Genomic DNA, 15,261 nt, shown 5'->3' on the forward strand with positions numbered 1-15,261 from the left:
GAAACTAAAAATCGTCCACCGCCCAAATATGTCAAGGGAAACCGCAAAGACTCGATCCAAGCAAACGACCGGACAAATGCCTAGTACGTTGTGGGGCGTCGGCTTTGCGTTTCCTGCCAGTTCCCCCACCCCCATTCTGTCCTGGATCGACAACAGAACAGTAGATCCGCACCGCAACTGATAAATGCGTTACAGTAATGATTGCACTCCTGCTCTTTCTGGACTCGGACCTATCAAACGACCTGACAAATGCCTAGTACGTCGTGGGGCGTCGGCCAGAAAGCACCTATAAATTGTATCTACGTTAATTTCAACAAATAGTCGGTGGGAACTTAGTTGTAGGTATAGTATTACAAAAAGGATAACTCATAGTTCTTGGTTTAAGGAAATTCTGGTAAATTTCCCCATGAACAAAACGGGGAATGTCTACGGTTAAAAGCATTTCAAGTCAGGCCTCTATTCTGCGACAAAGTTCTGATTGAGTGGCCTCTCAATACTGACAGTCACAGAAGTTGGGGACTTTACGGTTATTAATTTAAAGACAAAAACAAATAAGTAGGTGCATATTTAAAATTATTTAAGTTCCCTGCTCTATAAAACAGTCAAATTACTCATGGCAAATAAAGATGAAAGCTCTGCCATCCCTGGGTATATCCACTCCGATACCGCAGGTACCGAGATTGTGGACCCTGGTAAAATTCCTTAAGGAATATGAAATGCCCCACGTTGGGCGCCAATTCTGTTACGTCGGCATATTAATGCCCGAGTCCTGACAAGGACTTGGGCCGAGGGAGAGGCGTCCGATGTTCAGGCACCATTTGCCGGCATAAGCTACGTCGTATTCGGGTCGTGGGATCTTGGTAAGCCTCTCTCCTCTCCAACATAACGAGAATAAATAATAATAGTTTAATAATAATAATAAAAGTGCCTGGAAAATAATATCAGTCATAAAGTTCGTCAGTCATCAGTCCACACTGCCCAACAAGCTTAGCTGTCGCTTGATCGCAATACGATCGGGCTGTGTTTTGGCCATATTCCCTCCCCTGCAATACGACCCCCTATTGTCAAGGTTGTCCGTCGAAAGTTATGTCACTGTTCTTGACCTACTCCACTTCTCGCGTCAGCACACCCCCTTAATAAAGCTCTAGCACTTCATGTTTTGATATTCTTTTACATTACAAATTTATTGGGTAATATTTATATCTGCGTACGCCGTGGATGAGTAACATAATGTTGTCTAATTAGAGTAATTGACAATTACTTTTGTTAGCGGAGAGTATCGAATTTACCACTTGTGAAGGTGCACACGTCAGCAAAATGCTGACTATTCACGACTACAAACGTCGCTCAGAGGGCTCTTGCAATTGCTATACAATTACAATTTACATTTAATTATTATACATAAAAATGTAAAATGTATAAAAAGAGGAAAGTATATCTAAATGATTATATATATGAAATAATTATTGTATATGGATATTATTATATGAATTCCTAACAGCTTAATTCTTGGTCTTAACTAGGAAGGTATTAACATTGCCCAAAAATTAATTCTTATCCAAACGGGAAAGGATAATGACCGTTGGAACGGTAGAGATATTGATTGCCTTCTCGGCCTTGTTGCAGTAGACGGAAGGTCTCAATATATAAGTACTCTAATTCATGCACAGTTATTGGTAGAGTTGCTTTTGATAACAAGTATAAAATTCGTACTGTGGATCATTGTCTATAGTCTTTGCTAAAGCTTCTGAAGTGATCATGGTGCACGGATATATATATATATGTATTTATAAGAAAGGAACCGTGTTCCTTTTAATCCTGGGCGATGAGATCTCGACGCTCCGGATTCTGGGCTTTGAGAGATGTTATAATTGATTTATATATATATATACGTGGAAAAGTTGATGGAGGTTCAACAAAACATAACCCAAAAATTACGTTACACAAAAAAAATAACACTATCGCTGTATAGATATGTATGTACGTATGCATCGTATGAGAATTCCACTGCGGCACACGTCAGTTCCAATACTCGGGCTGGGGCTGGTCGGTGCAGCTCCAATTTCTTGTTCAGACTATGTATTTGGGTGTTCTGTTTACACTTGCATTCAGAAATGCATGTACTCGTAAATTGTTTGTAATTGTTTTTGGCGATTCACTTTTTGTTTATGATTTTGAAGTGCAATTTATTCGCCTTTTATTGTTTCTATTGTCTTTTTGCGGCTTCACTTCACTGTATCTGCTCGGCTTATGCTCCGATGTGGGTCACCACTTTCTCCAGGGCGTGATGTTGGTCGCGGCGTCTCTGAACAGAGCGCTTATACATCTTAACCACCTTAAGGATCACTAGGACTAGGAGTAGTCCAACGATGAGCTTCATGGTCCTGTTGACATCTTGAATATCGACCTTGTGGTCAACGATCTCTAGGGTGTTAATCACATTGGCGGTGCTGCCGGCCACTTTGGACGTTTTTCTGCCCATCTTGGGGTCCTTAGGCCATGCACTTGGTTCACTAGTTCTTTTCGTCTTTCAGAATTTTGCAGGTGGTCTTCCTTCAGAGTGTGGTCGATCGCAGGACCGGTAATCAGGTCGTTCTCCTGGGTGAAGTTGATCCTAGGGAAATGGTCAAGACATCCTTCTGGACACCAGCCTTCTTCCAGTCGTGGTCTGTGTTGATGGGAGTTGTACTTCTAGACCACTGTCAGGGAGATCAGAACAATTTCTGTCTGTCTTCTCTTTTGGCTGGGGTCTTTTATACCGGATTAGAGCTTTCGCTAGCCACCCCATATTGGATGAATTAACTAGGTGTTCCCACCTAGGGGAACTGTTTCTCCATTTCCCCTATCTTAGGAGTCAACGGCTGGCTGGTGCACTTTGCCACCTTACTGGAGTACGGTTACGAGCAGGTCGATCGCGGTCGTTGTTCTGGCCACGTGACACCCGTGAGTTGTCGAATTGTGTCTCTGGTTTGCCCTTATCAATCTCAGTGTGGTTAGTCATTAGGGGCCCCTACCCCCAACTTAAGACAGTTGTTTTGCCGGGGCTAATCTTTGTATGGGGGAGGGCGTACGTAACAAGCTATAAGATATAGATTTCCAATCCGGATGGTTCCGACTTATATACTACCTGCAAAGGAAATAAGACTTTTGGGAAAGTTGCATCCAGATAGCTTTAAAACTGAGAGACTAGTTTGCGTAGAAACGGACGGACGGACGGACATAGCTAGATAGACTCGTCTAGCGATTCTGATCAAGAATATATATAATTTATGAGGTCGGAACGTCTCCTTCACTGCGTTGCAAGCTTCTGACGGAAACCATAATACCCTCTGCACGGGGATAATAAATGCAAGGGTATAATAATTATTTAATTATTTCTCTGACCATTTCTTTGACAGCTATATGTTAGAGTCGTCCGATTTGTATTATATTTAATTCGAAATTCTATAAAATACAAATATTGTTATAGTATTAGATAATTTGTCAAAAAACACCGAAGCTATGATTTGTTTTATTTCCCACCAATTTTCCGATCGTTTCTTTGGCAGCTTTATGATACATTCGTCAGATTTTGATAAAATTAAATTTGAAATTCAGAACTAATTAGAAAATGTTATTTCCAAGCGTATGAGGTTATATCTTAAAAAACACCAAAGATTTTTTTTAAACCTTTTTTTTCCGAATATTCCTATGGAAGCTATAAGATATAGTTGTCCGATCCGGCTGGATCCGACTTATATACTACCTGCAAAAGAAATAAGACTTTTGGGAAAGTCCCGATAGCTTAAAAACTGAGAAATTTCAAATTTTCATTGTCTTGGTTAGGGACACCATGAACTCTCAAATCAGTTGCGATGTTTTGGTTCACTTGTGTTGCCACCCGTTCCCCAATCTCACCAACTTGACCACCTAGATGATGGGCTTCTTGGGTCCCGGCCTCTAGGTGCATCATCCGCTTCTTCGCCACGGCAACCTCCCTCTCCAGTTGGTGCACCCTTTAAGTGAGTTCTTCGGTTTTTCCACTCATCAAATTCACCTTTTTACGCATTTCGATCCTCAGATTTTTGTATTAAGGCATTTATCCTCGCAGTAATGCTAGCAGTTTGCTCAGCCAATTTCTGCTCGACCAACTCAACCAACATTGGTGAAACATCAGCGGTTGGCCGGTCTTTTAATGCAAGCGCTTTGTTGCTGGAGCCATATAAGTGTTTTGTGTGGCAATTCGTTGAGTGCGTGTGAGTGTACACTCACCGTTATGTTTAACTCGACGCTTGATTTTTTGACCGATAGGTGGCGTTTTTATGTTTGCTGAGAACGGATATCTGACACTTGAGTCCGTCGACTACAGCGTTTTTTTTGCTATAACCGTTACTCGTAGAGTAAAAGGGTGAACTAGATTCGTCGAAAAGTATGTAACAGGCAGAAGGAAGCGTTTCCGACCCCATAAAGTGTATATATTCTTGATCAGGATCACTAGCCGAGTCTATCTAGCCAAGTCCGTCTGTCCGTATGAACGCTGAGATCTCGGAAACTATAAGAGCTACAATACTGGGATAAGGCATGCAGATTCCTGCGCAGCGCAAGTTTGATTTAGCTCTAACGCCCAAAAACCGCCCAAAACTGTGGCTCCTACAGTTTTGATGCTAGAATAAATTAAACTTGAAAAAAAAATTAGCTGAAATGTATTGTTCTCATCAATACCTATCGATTGACCCCCAATTTTCATGCTAGACAAAAAATTTTAACTGAAGTGTATTGGTCTCGTCAGTACCTATCGATTGATTTAAAAAAAGAGATTGCAAGGCCCACCTGTGGCGCCCACAACTTTCATGCTATATAAAAAATTTTAACTGAAATGTATTGGTCTCGTCAATACCTATCGATTGATCCAAAAAAGTTTGCCATGTTTACTCTAACGCCCATAACGCTTAAATCTGTCTACTAACCATATATTGAGATCGCGGGTAGGTGGCGCATTTCAATCTTTCTTTGCTGCTTGCATATTTCCATTTCCCTTTGGTCCCTTAAGCTGACAAACGGGTACCTGATAGTCGAGGTACTCGTCTGTAGCGTTCTTCCTTGCTTCTAATGCGTATTTATTTAATACATAATGCTTACGTCAAAAGGGCGTTTAATTTCAGGAGGCAGTGTCGAGCGTACATCTCGCGCGCTCGCACTGCCGTCCGCTCTCCCTCTCCATCTCTCCCCTAAGTCTCCACTCTGCTCTGGAGCGCTTAAGTTAAGTTAGGCTTAAGCAGTTCATGTTTCAAAGTGTACGAATAAACACCTACGCACGTCGCGTAAAAACCCCAAAAGTACTCCGGTGATTTTTGGGTATCACTCAATCTTGGGGCTGCAACTATTTCATCGATCAAGCCGCACCGCCCCAACATTTTGGTCCAGTTCGAGCAGGATTTCAAAATCTTTGGACTTTCCTCTCCTGGAGTTTCCTTTGATTTTGTCCCAGCAGGCTTGAAACACTCCAGATAAGTTCCGCTTACTATAATTGCCGGTCATACAGCCAGTTTTTCGAACCCTATTTCGACTAACTTTCTGTATGATATATTGTCTAAATCCAAAAGAGATTAATCCGACGCAACGGCATTTAATATATGTATTTCAATTCCGTTACTTGTGCCCGACAATATTCCAGTTTCCTTTGCCCACAGTTGCACACTTGAAACAATTCCAGTAAATATTTCAGTGCTACTATTCAACGAAAATATTTGTCAAATATATTTTCAATTCCAATCGTGTGTAAAATATAACTCAGCCGCAGTAAAAAATTCCCGGTCATAAAATTTTTCATTAAGATTTGCACCCTTTATTTTTTACTGTGTTCCAGCTGCGTGTGTATATTTACATAAATATTCTAATACAGTCCACTCTAACTACTCTTTCTAATACCGTCCACTCCAACTACTTTTCTCGACCTACAAATACGGCTAAACTATTTCTAAAATTAAAAACAAAGTGACAATATCCACATATTTACTCCAGCAAATCGTTTGCAATTTAGTTGTGCAGGTGACAAACAAACGCACCGACATACAAACATAAGCGAAGTCTTTCCCATTCCCGCAACGTTATTCTGCTATTCGCACCCCACATATATACATACGTACAGTGTACATACATACGTATACCGTATATCGCCAGTGCACAGTGGGTCAAGAGCTCACAAAAAGTGTTCCTTTCAAACAAACAATATTAAAGTCCGTAATTCCTTACATAAGTCCGACCATCCGATATAATAAATATTTATTGCCTATCCGACAGTGTGACCGTATATATTTACAATCTTAATTGGTTCCTAAATTCCAATTTGATTCCAATCCGTTTCCTTACATCAGAATTAAAATTCTAAATTATTTAACGTCATGGCAACATCAGTAAAATCCGCTTTAACCCGATTTATGGCCACAGCTGACTGTCTGATCCACTTTGAGGCCACTGTGAACGCTCCAGGTGCTCCTACCCCATCGTTATCCGCCTGTAAAATCCGTCGCGATCACCTCAATTCCTTGTGGCAAACGGTAAAGGCAGCATACGACATATGCTCCGACTGCATTATAGCTGCAGGCGAGAGCGCCGCAGAAACAAAATCCATACTAAAGTCCAAGTATTACCAAACGTACTCCACTTATGAAATATTTGCCGCGCAGCTGATGGAAGAAATCCAAAAAGGCTCCTCCCAAATACCTCAAGCTCCAGTAACTCCGTCCCAAAATTCCACGTCTTATGGCTGTCGGCTCCCTCCTATCGATTATCGTCGCTGGCCCACTTTCCGGGACCTTTTCACGGCAATATACATTGGCAATCTGAGTCTAACGCCCATTGAAAAATTATTTCATTTAAATTCAAAAACAAGTGGCAAAGCTCATTCCATAGTTTCAAGATCCCCACTCACCAATGATGGCTTTCGCTCATCCTGGAATAACCTAACTTAGCGTTTCGAAAATAAGCGATTGCAGGTGAACTTTTCAATTCCTTCAACACAAGTCTAGTTCCGATACCCAAAGGCTGCGATCTGTGTTCAAAGAAGGACCACCCTGTGCGTATATGTCCACGCTTCTAACAAATGACGGTAGCCTATACTCAAAGGAAGCAGTTGTGCTCCAATTGCTTTTCAAGCAGCCATCAATTCCGGGATTGCACAAGCGCTCACAACTGTCTCACTTGCCAAGATCGGCATCACACATTGGTGCATCGAAACAGCGACCCTACTACTCCGCCGATTCCATCCGAATGAATATGAATGTTTACGTCAAAGGGGCGTTTAATTTCAGGAGGCAGTGTCGAGCGGCAGTTTTATCCAGATGTCTACATCTCGCGCGATCGCACTGCCGTCCGCTCTCCCTCTCCATCTCTCCCCTAAGTCTCCGCTCTGTTCTGGAGCGCTTAAGTTAAGTTAGGCTTAAGCAGTTCTTATTTCAAAGTGTACAAATAAACATCTATGCACGTCGCGTAAAAACCCCAAAGTACCCCCGTGTTTTTGCGTACCCTTCGTTCTTGGGACTTCAGCTATTTCAGCGATCAACATACTTTATGGGGTCGGAATCGTCTCCTTCACTGCGTTGCAAACTTCTGACTGAAATCATAATACCCTCTGCAAGGGTATAATAAATGTAAGGGTATATTTTTTTCATTATTTCTCTGACCGTTTCCTTAACAGCTATTTGTTAAAATCGTCCGATTTTTATTATATTTAATTTAAAATTCTTAAAAATACAAAAAATGTTACAGTATAAGATAACATGTCAAAAAACACCGAAGCTATGACTTGTTTCATATTATTTTCCCACCAATTTTCCGATCGTTTTTAATAAAATTTAATTCGAAGATCAGAACTTATTAGAAAATGTTATTTCTTAAAAAACAACAAAGATATAATTTTTTAAATTTTTTTTCCGATTATTCCTTTGGGAGCTATAAGATATAGTTGTCCGATCCGGCTGGTTCCGACTTATATACTACCTGCAAAAGAAATAAGACTTTTGGGAAAGTCCCGATAGCTTTAAAACTGAGAGACCAGTTTGCGTTGAAACGGACGGACAGACGGACAGGCGGACATAGCTTGATCGACTCGTCTAGCGATGCTGATCAAGAATATATATACTTTATGGGGTCGGAACGTCTCCTTCACTGCTTTGCAAGCTTCTGACGGGAATGATAATACCCTCTGCAACTGTATAATAAATGCAAGGGTATAATAATTATTTCATTATTTCCCTGACAGTTTCTTTGACAGCTATATGTTAAAGTCGTTCGATTTTTATTATATTTAAATTAAAATTCTTAAGAATACAAAAAATCGTATTCCCAATAGTATAAAATAACATGTCAAAAAACACCGAAGCTATGATTTGTTTCATATTATTTTCCCACTAATTTTCCAATCGTTCTTATGGCAGCTATATGATATAGTCGTCCGGTTTTGATAAAATTAAATTCGAAATTCAGAACTAATTAAAAAAATGTTATTTTCAAGCGTAGGAGGTTATATCTTAAAAACAACAGAGATATAATTTTAAAAAAATTTTTCTCCTTATTCCTATAGGAGTTTGTTACGTGGGCTTATTAGTGCCCGAGTACTGACAAGGACTTGGGCTGAGGGAGAGGCGTCCGATATTCAGGCACCATTTGCCGGCATAAGCTACGTCGTATTCGGGTCGTGGGATCTCGGTAAGCCTCTCTCCTTTCCAACATAACGAGAACAAATATTAAAAGTGCCTAGAAAATAATATTAGTCATAAAGTTCGTCAGTCATCAGTCCAAACTGCCCAACAAGCTTAGCTGTCGCTTGATCGCAATACGATCGGGCTGTGTTTTGGCCATATTCCCTCCCCTTCACACATTCGTGTGCCAATGGATCGTCGCGGGCCGCGCAATACGATCCCCTATTGTCAAGGTTGTCCGTCGAAAGTTATGTCATTGTTCTTGACCTACTCCACTTCTCGCGTCAGCACACCCCCTTAAAAAAGCTTTAGCACTTCATGTTTTGATATTCTTTTACATTAAAAATTTATTGGGTAATATTTATATCGGCGTACGCCGTGGATGAGTAACATAATGTTGGCTAATTCATATGGAAATTAAATTAATTGACAATTACTTTTGTTAGTGGGGAGTATCGAATGTACCACCTGTGAAGGTGCACACATCAGCAAAATGCTGACTATTCACGACAACAAACGTCGCTCAGAGGGCTCTTGCAATTGTCATACAATTACAAGGTTGATACTCGCCGCTGAAAGATTAACATTTAATTATTATACACAAAAATGTAAAATGTATAAAAAGAGGAAATTATATCTTAATGATTATATATAAGAAATAATTATTGTATATGGATATTATTATATAAATTCCTAACAGATTAATTCTTGGTCTTAACTAGGAAGGTATTAACATTGCCCAAAAATAAATTCTTATCCAAACGGGAAAGGATAATGACCGTTGGAACGGTAGAGATATTGATTGCCTTCTCGGCCTTGTTGCAGTAGACGGAAGGTCTCAATATATAAGTACTCTAATTCATGCACAGTTATTGGTAGAGTTGCTTTTGATAACAAGTATAAAATTCGTACTGTGGATCATTGTCTATAGTCTTTGCTAAAGCTTCTGAAGTGATCATGGTGCACGGATATATATATATATGTATTTATAAGAAAGGAACCGTGTTCCTTTTAATCCTGGGCGATGAGATCTCGACGCTCCGGATTCTGGGCTTTGAGAGATGTTATAATTGATTTATATATATATATACGTGGAAAAGTTGATGGAGGTTCAACAAAACATAACCCAAAAATTACGTTACACAAAAAAAATAACACTATCGCTGTATAGATATGTATGTACGTATGCATCGTATGAGAATTCCACTGCGGCACACGTCAGTTCCAATACTCGGGCTGGGGCTGGTCGGTGCAGCTCCAATTTCTTGTTCAGACTATGTATTTGGGTGTTCTGTTTACACTTGCATTCAGAAATGCATGTACTCGTAAATTGTTTGTAATTGTTTTTGGCGATTCACTTTTTGTTTATGATTTTGGAGTGCAATTTATTCGCCTTTTATTGTTTCTATTGTCTTTTTGCGGCTTCACTTCACTGTATCTGCTCGGCTTATGCTCCGATGTGGGTCACCACTTTCTCCAGGGCGTGATGTTGGTCGCGGCGTCTCTGAACAGAGCGCTTGTACATCTTAACCACCTTAAGGATCACTAGGACTAGGAGCTTCATGGTCTTTTTGACATCTTGAATATCGTCCTTGTGGTCAACGATCTCTGCGGTGTTAATCACATAAGCGGTGCTGCCGGCCACTTTGGACGTTTTGCTGCCCATCTTGGGGTTCTTAGGCCATGCACTTGGTTCACTAGTTCTTTTCGTCTTTCAGAATTTTGCAGGTGGTCTTCCTTCAGAGTGTGGTCGATCGCAGGACCGGTAATCAGGTCGTTCTCCTGGGTGAAGTTGATCCTAGGGAAATGGTCAAGACATCCTTCTGGACACCAGCCTTCTTCCAGTCGTGGTCTGTGTTGATGGGAGTTGTACTTCTAGACCACTGTCAGGGAGATCAGAACAATTTCTGTCTGTCTTCTCTTTTGGCTGGGGTCTTTTATACCGGATTAGAGCTTTCGCTAGCCCCCCCATATTGGATGAATTAACTAGGTGTTCCCACCTAGGGGTACTGTTTCTCCATTTCCCCTATCTTAGGAGTCAACGGCCGGCTGGTGCACTTTGCCACCTTACTGGAGTACGGTTACGAGCAGGTCGATCGCGGTCGCCGGCGATCGCCGTGAGTTGTCGAATTGTGTCTCTGGTTTGCCCTTATCAATCTCAGTGTGGTTAGTCATTAGGGGCCCCTACACCCAACTTAAGACAGTTGTTTTGCCGGGTCTGATCTTTGTATGGGGGAGGGCGTACGTACCGAGCTATAAGATATAGATTTCCAATCCGGATGGTTCCGACTTATATACTACTTGCAAAGGAAATAAGACTTTTGGGAAAGTTGCATCCAGATAGCTTTAAAACTGAGATACTAGTTTGCGTAGAAACGGACGGACAGACGGACATAGCTAGATCGACTCGTCTAGCGATGCTGATCAAGAATATATATACTTTATGGGGTCGGAACGTCTCCTTCACTGCGTTGCAAGCTTCTGACGGAAATCATAATACCCTCTGCACGGGGATAATAAATGCAAGGGTATAATAATTATTTCATTATTTCTCTGACCGTTTCCTTGACAGCTATATGTTAGAGTCGTCCGATTTGTATTATATTTAATTTGAAATTCTATAAAATACAAAAATTGTTATAGTATAAGATAATATTTTAAAAAACACCGAAGCTATGATTTGTTTTATATCATTTTCCCACCAATTTTCTGATCGTTTCTTTGGCAGCTTTATGATATTTTCGTCCGATTTTGACGAATTTAAGATTTATTTTTTAAACATTTTTTTTCCGAATATTCCTATGGAAGCTATAAGATATAGTTGTCCGATCCGGCTGGATCTGACTTATATACTACCTGCAAAAGAAATAAGACTTTTGGGAAAGTCCCGATAGCTTAAAAACTGAGACACTAGTTTGCGTAGAAACGGACGAACAGACAGACAGTCGTACATAGCTAGATCGACTCGTCTAGTGATGCTGATCAAGAATATATATACTTTATGGGGTCGGAAACGTCTCGTTCACTGCGTTGCAAACTTCATACTGAAATAATAATACCCTCTGCAAGGGTATAATAAATGTAAGGGTATAATAATTATTTAATTATTTCTCTGACCGTTTCTTTGACAGCTATTTGTAAGAGTCGTCCCATTTTTATTATATTTAATTGAAAATTCTTAAAAATACAAAAAATGTTATTCTAACATGTCAAAAAACACCGAAGCTATGATTTGTTTCATATTATTTTCCCACCAATTTTCCGATCGTTCCAATGGCAGCATGATATAGTCGTCCGTTTTTAATAAAATTAAATTCGAAATTCAGAACTAATTAGAAAATGTTATTTTAAAGCGTAGGAGGTTATATCTTAAATAAATAACAAAGATATAATTTTTTTAATTTTTTTTTCCTTATTCCTATAGGAGTTTGTTACAAGCTTGGGCCGAGGGAGAGGCGTCCGATACTCAGGCACCATTTGCCGGCATAAGCTACGTCGTATTTGGGTCGTGGCCTCTCTCCTCTCCAACATACGAGAAGAAATATTAAAAGTGCCTGGAATATAATATTAGTCATAAAGAACGAGAAGAAATATAAAAAGTGCCTGGAAAATAATATTAGTCATAAAGTTCGTCAGTCATCAGTCCACACTGCCCAACAAGCTTAGCTGTCGCTTGATCGCAATACGATCGGGCTGTGTTTTGGCCATATTCCCTCCCCTTCACACATTCGTGTGCCAATGGATCGTCGCGGGCCGCGCAATACGATCCCCTATTGTCAAGGTTGTCCGTCGAAAGTTATGTCATTGTTCTTGACCTACTCCACTTCTCGCGTCAGCACACCCCCTTAAAAAAGCTTTAGCACTTCATGTTTTGATATTCTTTTACATTAAAAATTTATTGGGTAATATTTATATCGGCGTACGCCGTGGATGAGTAACATAATGTTGGCTAATTCATATGGAAATTAAATTAATTGACAATTACTTTTGTTAGCGGGGAGTATCGAATGTACCACCTGTGAAGGTGCACACATCAGCAAAATGCTGACTATTCACGACAACAAACGTCTCCCAGAGGGCTCTTGCAATTGTCATACAATTACAAGGTTGATACTCGCCGCTGAAAAATTAACATTTAATTATTATACATAAAAATGTAAAATGTGTAAAAAGAGGAAAGTATATCTTTATGATTATATATATGAAATAATTATTGTATATGGATATTATTATATAAATTCCTAACAGATTAATTCTTGGTCTTAACTAGGAAGGTATTAACATTGCCCAAAAATAAATTCTTATCCAAACGGGAAAGGATAATGACCGTTGGAACGGTAGAGATAATGATTGCCTTCTCGGCCTTGTTGCAGTAGACGGAAGGTCTCAATATATAAGTACTCTAATTCATGCACAGTTATTGGTAGAGTTGCTTTTGACAACAAGTATAAAATTCGTACTGTGGATCATTGTCTATAGTCTTTGCTAAAGCTTCTGAGGTGATCATGGAGCACGGATATATATATATATGTATTTATAAGAAAGGAACCGTGTTCCGACAAACTTACCCTCCTTTTAATCCTGGGCGATGAGATCTCGACGCTCCGGATCCTGGGCTTTGGGAGATGTTATAATTGGTTTACATATATAGTGACATATCCATAGTACCACATACTCCTATGCACATGTCCACACACCCACACATACATGCACACATTATGCAGTCACCCTCGAGACACCCTTTAAGAAATAACAATCCAAATTTAATTGTCAACAAGCCAATGGAAAACAAGGGAGAACGCTATAGTCGAGTACCTCGACTATCAGATACCCGTTACTCAGCTAAATGGAGATATGCAAGCAGCAAAGCGAGATTAAAATGCGCCACCTACCGGCGGTATACAGATTTAAGCGTTATGGGCGTTAGAGTGGGCGTGGCAAATTTTTTTTTTGATCAATCGATAGGTATTGACGAGACCAATACATTTCAGTTACAATTTTTTATCTGGCATGAAAATTGTGGGCGTCACAGGGTTTTGCGGTTTGTGGGCGTTAAAGTGGGCGTGGCAAACTTTTTTTTGGGTCAATCGATAGGTATTGATGAGAACATTACATTTCAGTTAAAATTTTCTATCTAGCATCAAAACTGAAGGAGCCACAGTTTTGGGCGGTTTGTGGGCGTTAGAGTGGGCGTGGCAGTCTACTGAAACAAACTTGCGCTGCGTAGGAAGCTCAGGAATCTGCACGCCAAATCTCAATAGCCTAGCTCCCATAGTTTCCGAGATCTCAGCGTTCATCCGGACAGACGGACATGGCTAGATCGACTCGGCTAGTGATCCTGATTAAGAATATATATACTTTATGGGGTCGGAAACGCTTCCTTCTGCCTGTTACATACTTTCCGACGAATCTAGTATACCCTTTTACTCGACGAGTAACGGGTATAATTACCGAACTAAAGGCAAGCCAGAGGAAATTTCCATGAAACAAAAAACCAAACTTTATAGACTAAACAATTAGAACGAGCCGCTGTTCAGACTATCGGCACGTTCCCACGAACAAGGATACTCAGATTTCGGGACCCAAGTCTGGAGTCTAAATTTAGAGAATCACTCAATTGCAATAAGTCCCACTCACAGAAAGCTCTAAAGCTTAAAACCGAAAAATGATCATAAATGAAGTAGGAGTTAGAGAATGAGTTCAGTTTGAGACTTATCAACAGTAGGTCGGTGTTCTTCCAAAAATATTGTAACCAGTGTAAAAGTAAAACTAAATAAAGTTTTTTTTAATACACTTATGGTGCAGAGATTTAATTGGCGCAGTCGGTAGGATCTCAAAAGTCCTTATAAAAAGTCACCGGTACTGATGAACTACAAGGATAATACTAAACGACTAGTTTATCCTGATCAGCGAATAATCAGTGAATAAACAAAAGACAATCACCGAGATCCGCATAAGAATCTATGTGCAAACTTCGCACGAAGAACTTACAACAACAAAATCCAATTCGGTCAATGTGCGCTTAAAAAACCTAAAATAAAAAGCCAATATTGAGAAACAAAAAGTCTAGGTGTAATTTCTACGACCAATAGACTAAAATTAAATCCAAATCGGTCAATACGCGCTAAAGAAATTTAAAGTGCAAATATTGAAAAGAACAATAAAAGTGGCAAACCCCTCAACGTTACCACAGTTGTCCGAGATTCATTTGAATCAATTAATCGGCCAAATCAAGGAATTGCCATATTTCGATGGAAACCCATCGGAATTAAGTCGATATATAGCCAGAGTGGAGTACCTCTTACAACTATACCCTACTCAAGACGTCCGACAAACTCACATCATATACGGAGCTATAGAGAGGACCATTGTCGACTCAGCCCAGAGAGTCATCGAAGAGGAGAAATCTAATACATGGATAACAACTAAAGCAGCCCTAATCAAGGCCTTCAAGGATCATAGACCATACGAGGATATTATACAACATGTGCGGGACACCCAGTATCAAGGAAGCATAAGTAAGTTCGTTAATGAACTACAGTTTAGGTCTTCAAAAGTAAATAATAAGTTAGAGTTAGAATTG

The sequence above is a fragment of the Drosophila suzukii genome (genome assembly GCF_043229965.1).
Source record: "Drosophila suzukii chromosome 2 unlocalized genomic scaffold, CBGP_Dsuzu_IsoJpt1.0 scf_2c, whole genome shotgun sequence".
NCBI lineage: Eukaryota > Metazoa > Arthropoda > Insecta > Diptera > Drosophilidae > Drosophila > Drosophila suzukii.